Below are 16,332 nucleotides of genomic sequence, written 5' to 3' on the forward strand. Positions count from 1 at the left end.
GACAGCAGACGCACGAGACGAGGACGCCTTCTTACCATCAAACACACTTACTGACAGCAGACACACGAGACGAGGACGTGTTCTTACCATCAAACACACTTACTGACGGCAGACACACGAGACGAGGACACGTTCTTACCATCAAACACACTTACTGACGGCAGACACACGAGACGAGGACGCCTTCTTACCATCAAACACACTTACTGACGGCAGACACACGAGACGAGGACGCCTTCTTACCATCAAACACACTTACTGACAGCAGACGACTGCGAGGCGAGGACGCCTTCTTACCATCAAACACACTTACTGACGGCAGACACACGAGACGAGGACGCCTTCTTACCATCAAACACACTTACTGACAGCAGACACACGAGACGAGGACGCCTTCTTACCATCAAACACACTTACTGACAGCAGACACACGAGACGAGGACGCCTTCCTACCATCAAACACACTCACTGACAGCAGACACACCAGATGAGGACTCAAACACAGCTGGATGGAGCGCAACTTTATGGAGGGTCTTGTGTTTTTCTACATTTAAAAAAACTTTTAACTTGACACAGTGCCCTAAAAGCACTGTTTATGATGCAATCAAAGGGAGACGGTTCAAAAGCATTCGTCTGATGCATGTGTACATATTATTTATTTTTTTATATTTACTGTATATTTATTATACTCATTTAAATATAATTAATTAATCATCACTGGCCACTTTATTATGTGCACCTGTACATCTACTTATTTATGTGATTTTTCTAATCAGCCAATCATCAAAATACAGTATATATATATATATATATATATATAATATGTAGACATGCATCAGATGAATGCTTTTGGAGCGTCTCCCTTTGGATGCATCATAAACAGTGTTTTTAGGGCAGTGTATCAAATTAAACATATTTTGAAACATAGAAAAACACAAGACCCTCCTTGGGGCCTTTCTCACCAAATGTTGATATGCGTTCCATTCAATTAATCAGCATTACATGTAATTAATTTGATTCAAATCATTTAACCGATTGACAGCCCCAATTAAAACATCAAAATAAATTGCGCACTTCACCTTTAACTCGTGGTGCTGTATTAAGATGTGCGTTCTCCCTGCTCTGTGTGTTTGTGTGAGCAGTGTTGAGAGTACTTCTCTACGGTTGATCATGGCGTTGGGGAGTTCAGAAGTTCAGCCGCAGTTCACAAGGTTCCTTAGTGATCCTAAAACAGTGCTGTCTGCTGAGTCAGAGGAGCTGAACCGGGCACTCATCCTCATGCTCGCTACAGCCACACACGTCACAGGTACATCACTTACACCACCAGCATAACGAGAAACCCATAACATACGATACACTTCAAATGTCACATCATCATCACAACCTTTGAGAAAGCTGTCTGTTATACCATGACGTTTCAGTGGGACCTAAAAACATGTTAATGCATTCTGGCCAAAAGAAAAGTGTTTTTGAGTTTGTTTCAGTGGTTTGTAACAGCTCGCCAAACTTTCATGAAATCTTCATGCTAAACCCCTTCTTACTGCCATTGGTCCACGTCATCGTATGTGTGACCTGGAGCTCCGCCTACTTCGAGCCCAACTGCTAATTTCCCGTTCAATCAGTAATGATCAGTCAATATAAGCACACCAATGTGCAGTTATTACTGGGCTAGTGCACATTTACCTACACCTGTACGATCGTTCAGACATTCTCCATGTCATGCGATTTAGTTTCAATTAGTCTGTAAAAGTAATGAAATCTACTCAAATACTCTTAAGTGTCCATTTACTCTGTTCACTCGTGTGCCGTCTGCAGTGAAAGCTGTTGACATGTCGATATGCCTCTAATCATCATTCATCAGTCTGTATTCTACCCATTAACACTCTTTTATACGCCCATCTCTGCAGTAGTATCAGTGTTACTGTGAATGTAATCGGACATATTATGACCACCTAAGTGCATTAGTGCCATGAATTCAGAATGACACATTATCTACTGCATAGAAATGACTTTAAATCATCATCACTGAACTCATGTTAATTCTACTCCTAGAATGAGTCATTGATTACACATTTTAATGTTATATTAGTTACAGATGTTTTACGTGTAGTCTTGAGCGTCCTCATATTTAAATGCTCCTCTCAATGCCTCTCACAGCGGTGCAGTCGGTGTCTGAATATTTGCAAACAGTTTTTCGTTGCTCAGCTGTTTCAAACTGTTTTTTTGGCTCTGAGCAAAGAACAGAAAAGTACTTTGCCCTGAGTAGTGCTTGGCTTTCCTCTTCTTGAATGCACCTTAACACCAAACGACACTGTTCGTGATTTCACGACTAAGTCAACACATTAAAACAACTTCATGAGGTGCATACGGGGATGCTTTTAAACATTATTAATGGAGTTCCCATGTATGCTGGACTAGCGATAACAAAAGTATAGTTAATTCAATACTAAGTCGATGCTAAATTAAAAGGATTTTACCTGTGTTTCTGCACCCCTAGCACCAGTTTGGTAGCTGTGTGCTGTTGACTGTTCCACATGTTTATTTGAGCACATGCTCTGTTACTCCTTTTAAAACAAATTGCTGCTGATTGTCATGCCAGAGCTGATGCTTGACCAAAGGAACTAAGAAGCAATCAGATAGGAGAGCGTTCACGCCTCATTGTAAATGTGTGACACATGAGCAGCTAAATGCGCTTCATGGTCAAGGTGGCCATCAGATCGTATTAATGTAAACACAGTTGAGTTTTTGCAAATGAAGGAACAAAAACAATCAGGTATGTGTCAAAATATTTGATCTGACCTCGCTGCAGCCATCTATTATGTTGTTATCATTACCCGGCTCGCTGGAATACTGGATTCTGATTGGTCAATGGCACCATCTAGCGCAGACATGAGCAATATACGGCCCACGGGCCAGATCAGGCCATCCACATGGTTTAATGTGGCCCGCGGCTCATTTATCGTAAAAGCGTTTTTATTTTTCATTGGATATTTCAGTTAACTTGCATTGGTACGTAACGCATCTCCACAAGCGTATAACATGCTCAGGGTTGCCAGAAAAGAGACGCAACATCCCAGTTTGAGATTTATACTTGCGCAAATCGGAAATATTCCGTCTAATGTTCTAATTATTTTGTGCAATCTGGCAACAAAATACGTCTCGCTTTCATCTTTGATCAAACTTAGTGATCTTTTGCAGGTAAACCTTCTCAGTGATTCAATTAATATAAAAGTAGATCTCGGCATCATTGACACACGGAGTAATCATTGACATGCGAGCAAAAGCAAGCAGAGATAAATATACAGTATATAAATATTTTTTTATTTGTGCAATTTAGAAACGTTGAAGTCCCTTCGCACATGTATGTTAATGTAACTCTTGCCGTAATTATTTATTATAGTCATGCAGCCGGTGTTATTCAGTTGTGTACTGAAAGTTAAACCATTGACCCGCATCATGACTCTTTTAGCATTTAAATGGATAATGTTTTAGAAAAATAAGTAAACTCACCTGCTTTGTGACAAACATTAAAAGTACTATTAATTATTATTTTTTTAATATTTAAACAGACCCCTGATGTAGAGATTGTTAAATTGAATAATAAATTAACAGTGAAGTAGAGATGTCAAAATACATTTATAATCTCCGCCTTTATTCAGTTGTTTAATGCTGATAGAAAAGTATCTATATATTTGTAGAGCAATACAATACTTTAGGAAATAGCTGAATAGTCTCACTAGTCACAGATACACTTCAGCAAATTGAGTACACAACTATTTCTGGGCTTAAAAGATACAAAAACCAAATCAATGCAGAACATTGTATCTCAAAAGGAATACAATGTGCCCCCCCATGCACTACTTAAAGCCCGATGTGGCCCCTTAAACAAAATAGTTGCCCACCCCTGATCTAGCGGTGCAATATTTCTCAGTAACAACCGCACATCCACATATCAGACCGCTCATTCAGGTATTTGAGCCATCGTTCCTTCTTCACTGATCACTGTGCGATCTCTACAAGTAAGCTAATATATAATTTAAATGTTTCATGTGCATGTATTTATTTATTTGGCAAGTATTCTTGTAACAAGCTGGATAATGACGAGTCAGACTTTCATTAATTACTAAATAAACACAAACAGAACAGAACTCGTGGTTTTCAGCTGTTCAGCGATTTAATCTCATAATTACATAATTTTAATGCAAATCAATATTTATGTATTAGGTTAGTAGTCATGTAATAAGCGGGATAATGTACAGTCAGCCAGTTGCTATCACAAAATAAACCCCTTCAGGGTGATACAAGTGTCCTCCACTTCCTGATCAACCTGTCATGGTTTATTTTGTGATAGCAACTGGCTGACTGTACATTAACCCTTACATATTAATCAAAAACAATTCTGAACAGAAAAACACACACTGCTATATTGAAAAGACACTCAGTGGTATTACTGTTCTTAGTTCTGTATTATTATAAGTGTTTAAACTTCAAGCAATCTTTACATAATTATGAAACACACAATGGAAACATGCCATTGTTTTCATTTATAATTTACATTAACATTTGTACTTTTTAAAAGGAGTGTTCAATTGCATATTACCAGTTTGTTACTGAGAATCATGAAATTGGACGGCTATCGGGACAGACTACTGAAATGTTGCTGTTGTGACAGCCCTATGCCAGACACATGTTGACTACTTCCTTCACTATCCACTCCAACTCTTCCATTAAAGAAATACAAATGAATCTGAAATGTTAGTTTTGTAAAGAAGTTCATATACAGGCACAGTTTGTGTACAGAACTTATTTCATAGCATTTAATCATAAGTCTTTAGTTCGCAATGTTTTTAAGATCATAAAAAACTTTCACTCAAGATTGTCCAAGCTTTTGACTTGCTGGGTCATACATTAGCATATCATGTTTAAAGTAACAACAGAACTTCCTCAATTTGTCATATTTGTATCTGTTTAATCCAGTCTGACATTATGCAGTATCTCTTTTGTGTCTGGCAAACCATCATTATTTTTTTGTTTTTGTTTTCTAATTATGTGGAAAGGAAGTAAAAATGTTCTCAAATATAACACTCAGTTATGTGTTTAAAAAAATCAAATCAAATCACTTTATTGTCACACTACCATGTACACAAGTGCAACAGTAGGTGAAATTCTTGTGTGCAGTTCCGAGCAACATAGCAGTCATGACAGTGACGAGACATATAACAATTACAGTAAACAACATACTTACACAACACAATTTACATATCAAATGTACACATACTTACACAACACAATAATAATATACAATGTACAGTAAACAATACATTCAATATGGAATACACATACAAAAAAAATTATAATAAATAAAACAAAAAATATATATATATAAAGTGTATAAAAAATATAATTTATATAATTTATGACAGTCCAGTGTGAAATTATAGATGAATAAAGTGCAGTGCTTATTGTTGATCCCGATAGATCAAGTGTTCAACAGTCTGACTGCTTGGGGGTTGAAGCTGTCATGTAGTCGGCTGGTGCGGGTCCTGATGCTGCGATACCGCCTTCCTGATGGTAGCAGTGAGAACAGCCTGTGTTGCAGATTTCTTCACGGGTTCAGACTCTATTCAGGGCACGTGGTGTAAGGACATCCTGCAGACCATCATGAACTTCACTCCTCATAACTGGGCCTCTCACACTCTCAGCTGCTTTCCTGCTCTGCTGCAGGTACACATCATTCCCATATGCAGGAGTATGATGATTCATGTCAACAGCCCCCTATACAAAGTACACAGTCTTCTACCTTTGTCTTTTTGTCTGATTTAAAAAAAAGACAGTCCAGTCTTTTTAATGGAACGGTCTTCAACTCAATTACTGAATCAGTTGAAGCGGTAACTTAATACACACTTAATATGGGGTGGACCATTTCACACTTTATATCACAGTTCTTCAGTTATGGCTTCGGTTCAGTTAATATTTAGTATTTCACTATTATATGTGCACCGATTAGGAACTTTAAGGCTGACTCTTTTTCACTAGAGTGAGAAGTGTACATTTTGGATTTTTAGCTATTTTTAGCATCTTAACCCTAATCTTCTGTTGAGTCTCTTTTGACCCCATTTGAGCATTGCTTCTTTAAAAAACATGGTTCCCATCATCTCAGTGGGATGAGGTTTGGTGACCTTTCCTACTTTTACTATCTATATACACACTCAAACTGGGCTGTGTATTGTGTGGAAAAAAGTAACACTAATGGTATTCAGGGTCAAATTTGACCCCCTATTGGAAAACAGTGAATTTTTTTACATTTATCAAATAAAATCAGCCACAATGCAGAACTGAAGGGGTGATACAATAATAACACATCCACAATGCAGAACTCACATGCTCTCTTTCTCTCTTACATACACACACACACACACACACACACACACACACAGGAATGAAAAGGTGAGACTAGAACAGATAGCATTTTTTAAAGAATTTGTCAAATAAAATCAGCCACAAATGCAAAACACATACGTATAAATGAAGGTTTGGGACTATAACAAATCAACAATGAAGAACACACAGTCACCGATCAAATGCTGAGTATAAGACAGCTTAAACTTTCCACTGTGAAAACGTTTACGCTTGGGGATGGGGACTAACATTTTACTCTAAGTCTTTTCTTAGTAACACCATAATCAGTAACATAATGTGGCATCATTGCAAAAACTGACACTTCAAAACACCAACAAATATTTTTTTAAATCTAAACCTTGAAAAAAAGAATTATTTTTTAAATGTCTTTGAAAATGTCTAAAGATATATCTAAATGCATAACTAGTCATAAGATTGGAAAACAAAAATCAGTTTGCTAAAATCAGGCAAATGAGTTGACCTCTGCAGACATCTGCTGGTTATATATTGTAATTTCATGTCTAACGTTTCCTCCAACAGATGGCAGTAATTTGCCCCCAATGCATGACAGTATGTCCCTGAATACAGTTGTGACATGTAGTTTGTGTGAAAGTGAATACACATTTTTTTTACTTAATATAAAAATGAATGGTGTTGTTTAGTAATTTAAATGTAAATAAGGTACAAGATATACCACAAACCCCCAAAACATTTCACAGCTTTAAAGTTTTTAAATCATTGAAGTTAGTGATATAACATTTGTTTAAAACAATTTCATGATTTAGTACAAATTACACTCTTAGTGTGTAGGGCACAAAATTGCCCTCTAACACACAGCATATAAACCCTTAATGAACACAATACAAGGGTTACATTAGGTTTTATTCTCACTTATTTTAAATGGTTTTAAGTGCAGCTGGCAATTATTTTGTGTGATTTAATTATATAAATGAATGATATATCTGAAGTAGATTGATAGAATGAAACCATATAATAACAATCACATATTAAGTGAATTGTACAATAACAAGTCTGTTTTATTCATTTCATAAATAAATTTTATTTTATCATTTTATAGTTCGCACAGTTGTTTAATGATAAATAAAGCTGTGCTGGAGCTCACTTTAGCTCTTATTTCCACAATAATCCAGGAAGTGAAAATCTCTTTTCAGGCATTCTTCAAGCAGAATCACGTTCCTCAGGAGAGCTGTTTTAACCTGAAGAAGAATGTAGAAGAGGAGTACAGGAAGTGGAAGTCCATGACCAATGAGAATGACATCATCACACACTTCTCCATGCAGGGCTCTCCGCCGCTCTTGACTTCCTGTGTCTGCTGTGGAAGATGCTGCTGGAGACAGACCACATCAACCAGATCGGCTTTAGGTGCGACACATTCACCACACCTCTGGTTCTAATGACCAGTGCACTTTATTCCAAGTCTTCTTAAGCCATTTGATACTTTGTGTGAGGAACGTTTTGAAATTGACATCAATATTTGATGAAAACTTTAACATCCGTCCCAGCTCTCGTTGTTGCATTCATGAGATAAGTAGCGATGTCCGATTGGTGAACGAATCATTCTTTTGAGTCAGATTGCTTTGAATGAATCAGTTAATCGGCTACACATAACTGGACTTAATGATATATGCAGGGTCTGATCTGGTTCGACTCTCTGACTCAGTGTTCCGGTCACAGCAGGAACAAACACTGGCATATGCAACCAAATTTTGCGCTCTGCGACTAAAATATGTATTTTATTAGTGTGGCAGACAAGACTCTTGCTCATTGTAAAAAAGTAAACAGGCACCGGGTTTACAACCAAAATACTTTAATTGAACACAACATAAAACTGCTTTTCAGTATATCAAATCCATAATGTGTACACAGCTCTGTGTGCTCTCTCATTCTGATGACACATTTATTCTGATGATCTGTCATGATCACGCCACTTTAGTGACTGACAAATGACACTGCATTTAATAATGTCACCTCTGACTTTGATTAAACATTTCAACAAACTGTTCACATCATTCTCTGTTTTAAAGCATGACTACAGACCAGTAATGCACCTGTTGGACGTTTGTTAGAAGATACAAGTGTTGCAAAACTTCTACAAGCTAGTCAATACACATTATACAAGTAAAAGTTTCCATTTGACTCGTTCCATGCATTGTGTGTCCAAAAGACGAGATCCATTTATTTAATGTCTCTTTTCAAATATTTTCTGTTATTTACAGTCAGTTGGTGAACAAAAAGATAAAAGAAACATTATTTCTGATCATACATTGCACAGATGAGGGAAAAACCACCGTGCAACTCCTCTCTCGTTAATGTGCGGCACGTTTATTCAACTGCAAACACTTGCACACGGAGATGCCGTTCTCTTAAAGAGACTTTACCAATTTAGTGCTTGTTCTACGTTTCAATGTAAACTCAATTGAAATCACACAAGCACATATAAACAAACATGTTACAAAATCTAGTAATGTAGTTACAAACACGGCAGCCGGGTGGCAGCGGGGACTACCTAAGGGAGACGTGGGTCCGCCCGTAGGACCCGCGTCTGCCGGACCGAACTCCAGGCAGGTGTCACTGACAGAGAACGCTTGCAGGTCCCCAACCTCTTGATGGAAGCGAGCGAGATCAAGAGGGCCGTCTTCAAGGAGAGGGCTTTGAGCTCAACTGATTCTAGTGGCTCGAAGGGGGGTCTCTGAAAGCCCGAAAGGACTGAGAGATCCCAGGAGGGGAACAGGCTTGGCCAGGGAGGATTCAACCACCAGGCACCTGCTTGTGCTTACCCAAGGACTTGCCATCCACTGTGTCATGGTGGGCTGCGATAGCTGCTACATACACCTTCAAGGTGGAGGGGGACAGCCTCTCCTGCAGAAATGAGAGCACTGACCTGACTGCGCACCTCTGTGGGTCTTCAGACCGGGAAGAACACCAATTCATAAACAAGCGCCACTTTAGGGCATAAAGTTGCCTGGTAGAGGGAGCTCTGGCTTGGTTGATAGTGTCTATGACAGCAGGTGGTAGGCCACTTAGATTTTACGCATCCTGTCCAGGGGTCAGTCATGGATGTTCCAGAGTTCTGGGTGCGGATGCCAGAGGGTGCCCTGTCCCTGAGAAAGGGAAAGGGTTGTCTATACCTTCACTGTCCTTATGACTTACTTAGGGCACATGAGTTTTTTGTTTGGTCTGATCTGGAGTGTGATTCTGCCTCCCCAGGTCTCTTTTCACATTGTACTACTTGATTGTATTTGATTATTTGATTGTTTATTTGTAAATGTAAGTATCAACATGAAATTAATACTGAAGCTAGGTAATGACACCAATTTGTGTTGGATTGTAGTTATTCCTTGTGTTTTTGTTCGCCTGTCATCTGATTTCTGGAACATTCATCTATAACCCTTTGAATCACTTAGTATCGTATGCATCATTTGAAGCGTGTGTTTGACTCGTCTAATTTAATCTGAGGGCCACAGCTGGCCATAGAAAGACTGCTTGTGTGGGCTGAATGGAGCGGCTGGTCCCACTGCCTGTGTGTTCCACTTTAGACACCAGTCACGAGCTCACCCTCATTACACCAGCAGTGAGGGCGGACTGTGGGGACACAGATCTGTTTAAGGGCATCTGACATCTTAAACTTACGGATACATTTTCATTGCTGCAGAATATATTAAAGTAATCAATAGACAAAGATGACGCTGAATGTTCAGACTTTAAAATGATATGGACCATGACTAATGGCCATTGATAAAAAAAAATAATAATTATGCGGGGTGATAAAAATTAGAAATCTTTATAAAAAATCTAGTTTAAAACTTGTGTTTTCCAAGAATTTAAGCTTTTAATGAGATTTTTTTTTAATGATGACAGTTACACAACATTATATTTTTGACCAGTGGTATAGCCTGAAACAAAACTTTGGGTGTGCCAGAACTAAAGCACAATTAAGTGAAATATAATAAAATGACCATTAACATCCATTGCATTCATTTCATTTTGGCTATAATTTTTTTAAGCTCTGTGTTAAGTTTAAATGACTTAAAGATGCCAACAGATGCCAACAGACAGTTTATTTACTGAACCAATAAAACGCAGTAAAAAGGTATATCCTACCTTTTCAAGCATATTCTCCAAATATTCCACAATATGCATAATGCAGTTGAAGTCTGAAGTTTACATACACTTTGGTTGAAACCATTAAACCTCATTTTTAACCACTCCACAGATTTCATATGAGCAAACTATAGTTTTGGTAAGTGGTTTAGGACATCTGCTTTGTGCATGACACGTCATTTTCCAACAATTGCCTTTAAGCAGCTTGGAAAATTCCAGACAATTATGTCAAGCCTAATTTAGCTTCTGATAGGCTAATTGGAGTCAGTTGGAGGTGTACCTGTGGATGTGTTATAAGGCTTGCCTTCAAACTCTGCCTCTTTGCTTGGCATCATGGGAAAATCAAAGAAATCAGCCAAGACCTCAGAAAAAACAATTGTGGACCTCCACAAGTCTGGTTCATCCTTGAGAGTAATTTCCAAATGACTGAAGGTACCATGTTCATCTGTACAAACAATAGTACGCAAGTATAAACAACATGTGACCACGCAGCCATCATACAGCTCCGGAAGGAGATGCATTCTGTCTCCTAGAGATGAACATAATTTGGTGCGAAAGTGCAAACCAATCCCAGAACAACAGCAAAGGACCTTGTGAAGATGCTGGAGGAAACCGGTTGACAAGTATCTATATCTACAGTAAAATGAGTCCTATATCGACATAACCTGAAAGGCTGCTCAGCAAGGAAGAAGTCACTGCTCCAAAAGCACCATAAAAAAGCCTCACTACAGTTTGCAAGTGCACATGGGGACAAAGATCTTACTTTTTGGAGAAATGTCCTCTGGTCTGTTGAAACAAAAATGTAACTGTTTGGCCATAATGACCATCATTATGTTTGGAGGAAAAATGGTGAGGATTGCAAGCTGAAGAACACCATCCCAACCGTGAAGAATGGGCATAGAAACATCATATTGTGGGGGTGCTTTGCTGCAGGTGGGACGGGTGCACTTCACAAAATAGATGACATCATGAGGAAGGAAATGTATGTGGATATATTGTAAGTAAGTAAGTAAAATTTATTTGTATAGCACTTTTCTCAGATGAAGATCACAAAGTGCTTCACAACAAAAGAAAGCATAAGCAGCTCTCATAAGTACATCTCAATCACAAAACAAAATAAAATAAAATATAAGTAAAATAAGCAACACTCAAACACATACACAATAGACCGGCGTCAACCATCCTCCAAATTAATCAAAAGCCTCTTTAAAAAGCAAAGTTTTTAGCTGACTTTTAAATTTTTCCACACAATCCAAGCAGCGTATTGAAGGAGGCAAAGCGTTCCACAACCTGGGTGCAACAACTTGGAATGAACGGTATATTGAAGTAACATCTCAAGACATCAGCCAGGAAGTTGAAGCTCGGTCCCAAATGGGTCTTCCAAATGGACAATGACCCCAAGCCTCTAAATTTGTGGCTAAATGATTTGAGGACATCAAAGTCAAGGTATTGGAGTGGCATCAAAAAGACCTGACCTCAATCCGATAGAAAGTTTGTGGGCAGAACTGAAAAGTGTGTGATCAAGGAGGCCTATAAACCTGACTCACTCACACCAGTTCTGTCTGGAGGAATGGGACAAAATTCCAGCAACTTACTTTGAGAAGCTTGTGGAAGGAAACCCAAAACATTTGACCCAAGTTGAACAATTTAAAGGCAATGCTACCAAATACTAACAAAGCGTATGTGAACTTCTGACTCACTGGGAATGTGATGAAATAAAAACTGAAATAAATCATTCTCTCTATTATTATTCTGACATTTCACATTCTTAAAATAAAGTATTGAACCTAAATGACCTAAACAGGGAATGTTTTCAACGATTAAATGTCAGGAATGGTGAAAAACTGAGTTTAAATGTATTTGGCTAAAGTGTATGTAAACTTCTGACTTTAACTGTATATCGTAATTGGGGAAGAATAGAACAACAATTAACTTATTTTGCTTGTATGGACACATGCATAAATCTGAACTCGGTAGCATAAACTCTCTTAAAGTGTACGCTTGTGTCCTCAGTCACGCGCCCAGCATCTGTTGTGAGAGTATACACATCATCTGAGATGATGCAAGCTTACGTTTTGGGTGGCAGTTGCACACCATGGCTATGCCAGTGTTTTTGACTTCAAGTGCCAGTAATAAAAGTTCTCCACATTTCCAAAGGCAAGAGACAAAAAGAGAAAATGAGTTGAGGATCTAACCTCGAACTAACTTGGATTACAGAAACAACAGTAATTAAAGGCATATGCAAATTAACTGAAATGGCGAGTACTGATGAGGAAACAATACAGATCATTCTAACTCACATGAATTTTTACACACTAAATTAACAAGCACTGTTACTGCATTCATGACATATATCCGACCCTCAGAGGTAAAATACACAAATGACCTGCAAAATTCATGATTATAACTAGAGACTATTTAGTAGCGATAAGCCACTTCTATAAAATGAAAGGGAGAAATTGGAAAGCCCAACCAAGAAGCTCTAGCACCCAATGGTCAACAGATGTAGAAAGTCCCGCTTTACAGATAAAAGAGCATTTTAGATACAGATATCGCCTGCCAATCGTTTCATCCATGCACTTTGTTTACAAGCTAGGAAAGTTAAAAAATTTTAACGCAATTTGAAGAAGCACAATTTACGATACCAGCATTGTCAGATTTTACTGTTGATTTGAAATATGTTCTTTGATCGTAATCTTGACCAACCGTTTTTGAGATTTCGGTGTTCCTCCATTCAAGTAAATAGGAGCTGCACTGGCACGACTGGAAATAACCATCCAAGAGCGTTCCAAAGATGACTGACAGTGGACTGACTTGCTAGAAAGACTTTGTTGTAACATAACCTGAATACATGCACATGATTAAAAATGCTTTTGATTACCATTTACATTTATTCATTTGTAAGACGCTTTTATCGAGGAACAATGCGACAATAGTGATTCATCTAAAGGTGACAGTAGTACAAAAAGTGCTGCATTACAAAGTTTCAATTGCATCAGAAAAATACTATACAACCAGACTAGTGTGCAACAAGATTAATATATGTGTGTATGTATATATATATATTTATTTCCATCCATCCATCGTCAACCGCTTATCCTGTGTACAGGGTCGCAGGGAGCTGGAGCCTATCCCAGCTAACATTGGGCGAAAGGCGGGGGACACCCTGGACAGGTCGCCAATCCATCGCAGGGCCACACATAGACAGACATACACTCACACTCACCTCCACATCCACATCCACACCTAGGGCAATTTTTTTTTTGGAGACACCAATTAACCTAGCCTGCATGTCTTTTGGATGGTGGGAGGAAGCCGGAGTACCCGGAGAGAACCCACGCAGACACGGGGATATATTTATTTATTTGATTTTATTTTTTTTGGAGTAATATCGCAAGAGCGTGATATGACCCGATACCAGCACTGCTGTGATTCGGCTGATGATGCATCCAATCACAGCAGTGCTGATTTAGGGACATGTAGCATGATTGCGAGTGTGATATTGCTTATTTTCAACAGTTCAATGAACAAATCAGTACGGTCACAAAAAAAGGCATTTGTGCATGGAACTACTTTCTTACGGATCAGAATTTGCTGTTGCTGGTTCAAACCAAATGATGTGTCCAACCCTCTTAAAAACATTACTTCAGACCTACTAGTATCACAGCTTGGGCTGTTTATAACATGTTATTGGAGAAACAAGGGTGTGTGCATGTGAGAGCGAGAGAGAGAGAGAGAGAGAGAGAGAGAGATGGAGCGTATGCGATCACATGTTGATGATGCTGTAGTCTATTAGTTAGCTTTCTGAAGATAATGTCATTTTGGTGAAATGCATCCTATTTTCTCTGAGGAAATATAGGTGTCTAAGAGAGGGTATTCCTCTCTATTTCACCGTAGCCGGTTTGCAAGTGTCTTTCACTATTGAAACCGCAATGTCCTCCATTTTGTCTTCTCCAAAGTGGAAAGTTCGGTAAGAGTTAAGCACCTTGAATTCTGTAATCAATCAGTCTATTGTGGCTATGCTGAAGGCTTAATGCTGAAGTTGTTTGTTTAAAACCATTTCAAATGATTTCTTAGCTTTAGTAGTGTAGTAGTAATGCGAGCACTGTTGAAAATAAACACTCACTTCACGTCACCGACTGGCTCATATTACTTGTGTGTGTGTGTGTATAATATATATACACACACACAATTCCAGCCTGGCTGAAACACCCCCAGATCATTACTGATCCTCCACCAAATTTCAGTGTGTGTAAGACACTGTGGCTTGAAGGCATCTCCAGGTCTACGTCTAACCACTAGATGACCAGGTGGAGGATCGGTGATGATCTGGGGGTGCTTCAGCAAGGCTGGAATCGGATTCGTCTTTGTGGAGGACGCATAAATCAAGCCACTTACAAGGTTATCCTGGAAGAAAACTTGCTTCCTTCTGCTCTGATAATGTTCCCCAACTCTGAGGGTTGTTTTTCCTGCAGAACAATGCTCCATGCCACACAGTCGGATCAATCAAGGTGTGGATGGAGGACCACCGGATCAAGACCCTGTCATGGCCAGCTCAATCTCCAGACCTGAACCCCATTGAAAACCTCTGGAATGTGATCAAGAGGAAGCCGAGCTGCTTGAATTTTTACGCCAGGAGTGATTTGCAGCGGTCTCTTATTTTTATCCAGAGCTGTGTATATATATATATATATATATATATATATATATATATATATATATATATATATATATATATATATACTATATTTTATTGTTATTATTATGAGTTGTCAAGTCCTCATGGGAAAGATGTGTCTTCAGACATTTTTTGAAGAACAAAAGGGAATCTGCTTCACGGATGGAGTTGGGAATGTCGTTCCACCTAGGTACAATGGAAAGTGATTTGGTTACTCTTTGTGTTGGTACAACAAGATGCCACTCATTAGCCGACCACAGGCTTCTGGTGGGAACGTAGCTCTGCAGGAATGATTTTAGGTAAGCTGGAGAAGATCCACTGACTGTTTTGTATGCCAGCATCAGAGCCTTGAACTTGACACGTGCAGCAACTGGCAGCCAGTATGGCGAGACAAGGAGTGGTGTAACGTGCTCTCTTTGGTTCATTGAAGACCAGACATTCTGCTGCACTCTGGATCATTTGCAGAGGCCTAATTTCACTTGCAGGAAGGCTGGCCAATGCCTCAATAGAGCATTATAGTAGTCCAGTCTAGATATGGCAAATGACTAGGGCTGCAACTAACAATTCTTTTGACAATCGATTAATCTAACGATTATTCTGTGATTATTGCAATGTTTAATCATTCACTCTTATCCGATTATTCTGTGATTATTGCAATGGTTAATCATTCACTCTTATCCGATTATTCTGTGATTATTGCAATGGTTAATCATTCACTCTTATCCGGTTATTCTGTGATTATTGCAATGGTTAATCATTCACTCTTATCCGATTATTCTGTGATTATTGCAATGGTTAATCATTCACTCTTATCCGATTATTGCAATGGTTAATCATTCACTCTTATCCGATTATTGCAATGGTTAATCATTCACTCTTATCCGATTATTGCAATGGTTAATCATTCACTCTTACCCGATTATTCTGTGATTATTGCAATGGTTAATCATTCACTCTTATCTGGTTATTGCAATGGTTAATCGTTCACTCTTATCCGGTTATTCTGTGATTATTGCAATGGTTAATCATTCACTCTTATCCGATTATTGCAATGGTTAATCGTTCACTCTTATCCGGTTATTCTGTGATTATTGCAATGGTTAATCATTCACTCTTATCCGGTTATTCTGTGA

At 38.6% G+C, this 16,332-nt stretch overlaps 1 pseudogene; it reads left to right on the forward strand.

The window, feature by feature from the left end:
- The window catches only part of LOC127623564 (mediator of RNA polymerase II transcription subunit 23-like), a 105,395-nt pseudogene that overhangs the window by 22,316 nt on the left and 66,747 nt on the right, over positions 1–16,332 (forward strand).

This window comes from Xyrauchen texanus, chromosome 30 (assembly GCF_025860055.1).
Source record: "Xyrauchen texanus isolate HMW12.3.18 chromosome 30, RBS_HiC_50CHRs, whole genome shotgun sequence".
Taxonomy (NCBI): domain Eukaryota; kingdom Metazoa; phylum Chordata; class Actinopteri; order Cypriniformes; family Catostomidae; genus Xyrauchen; species Xyrauchen texanus.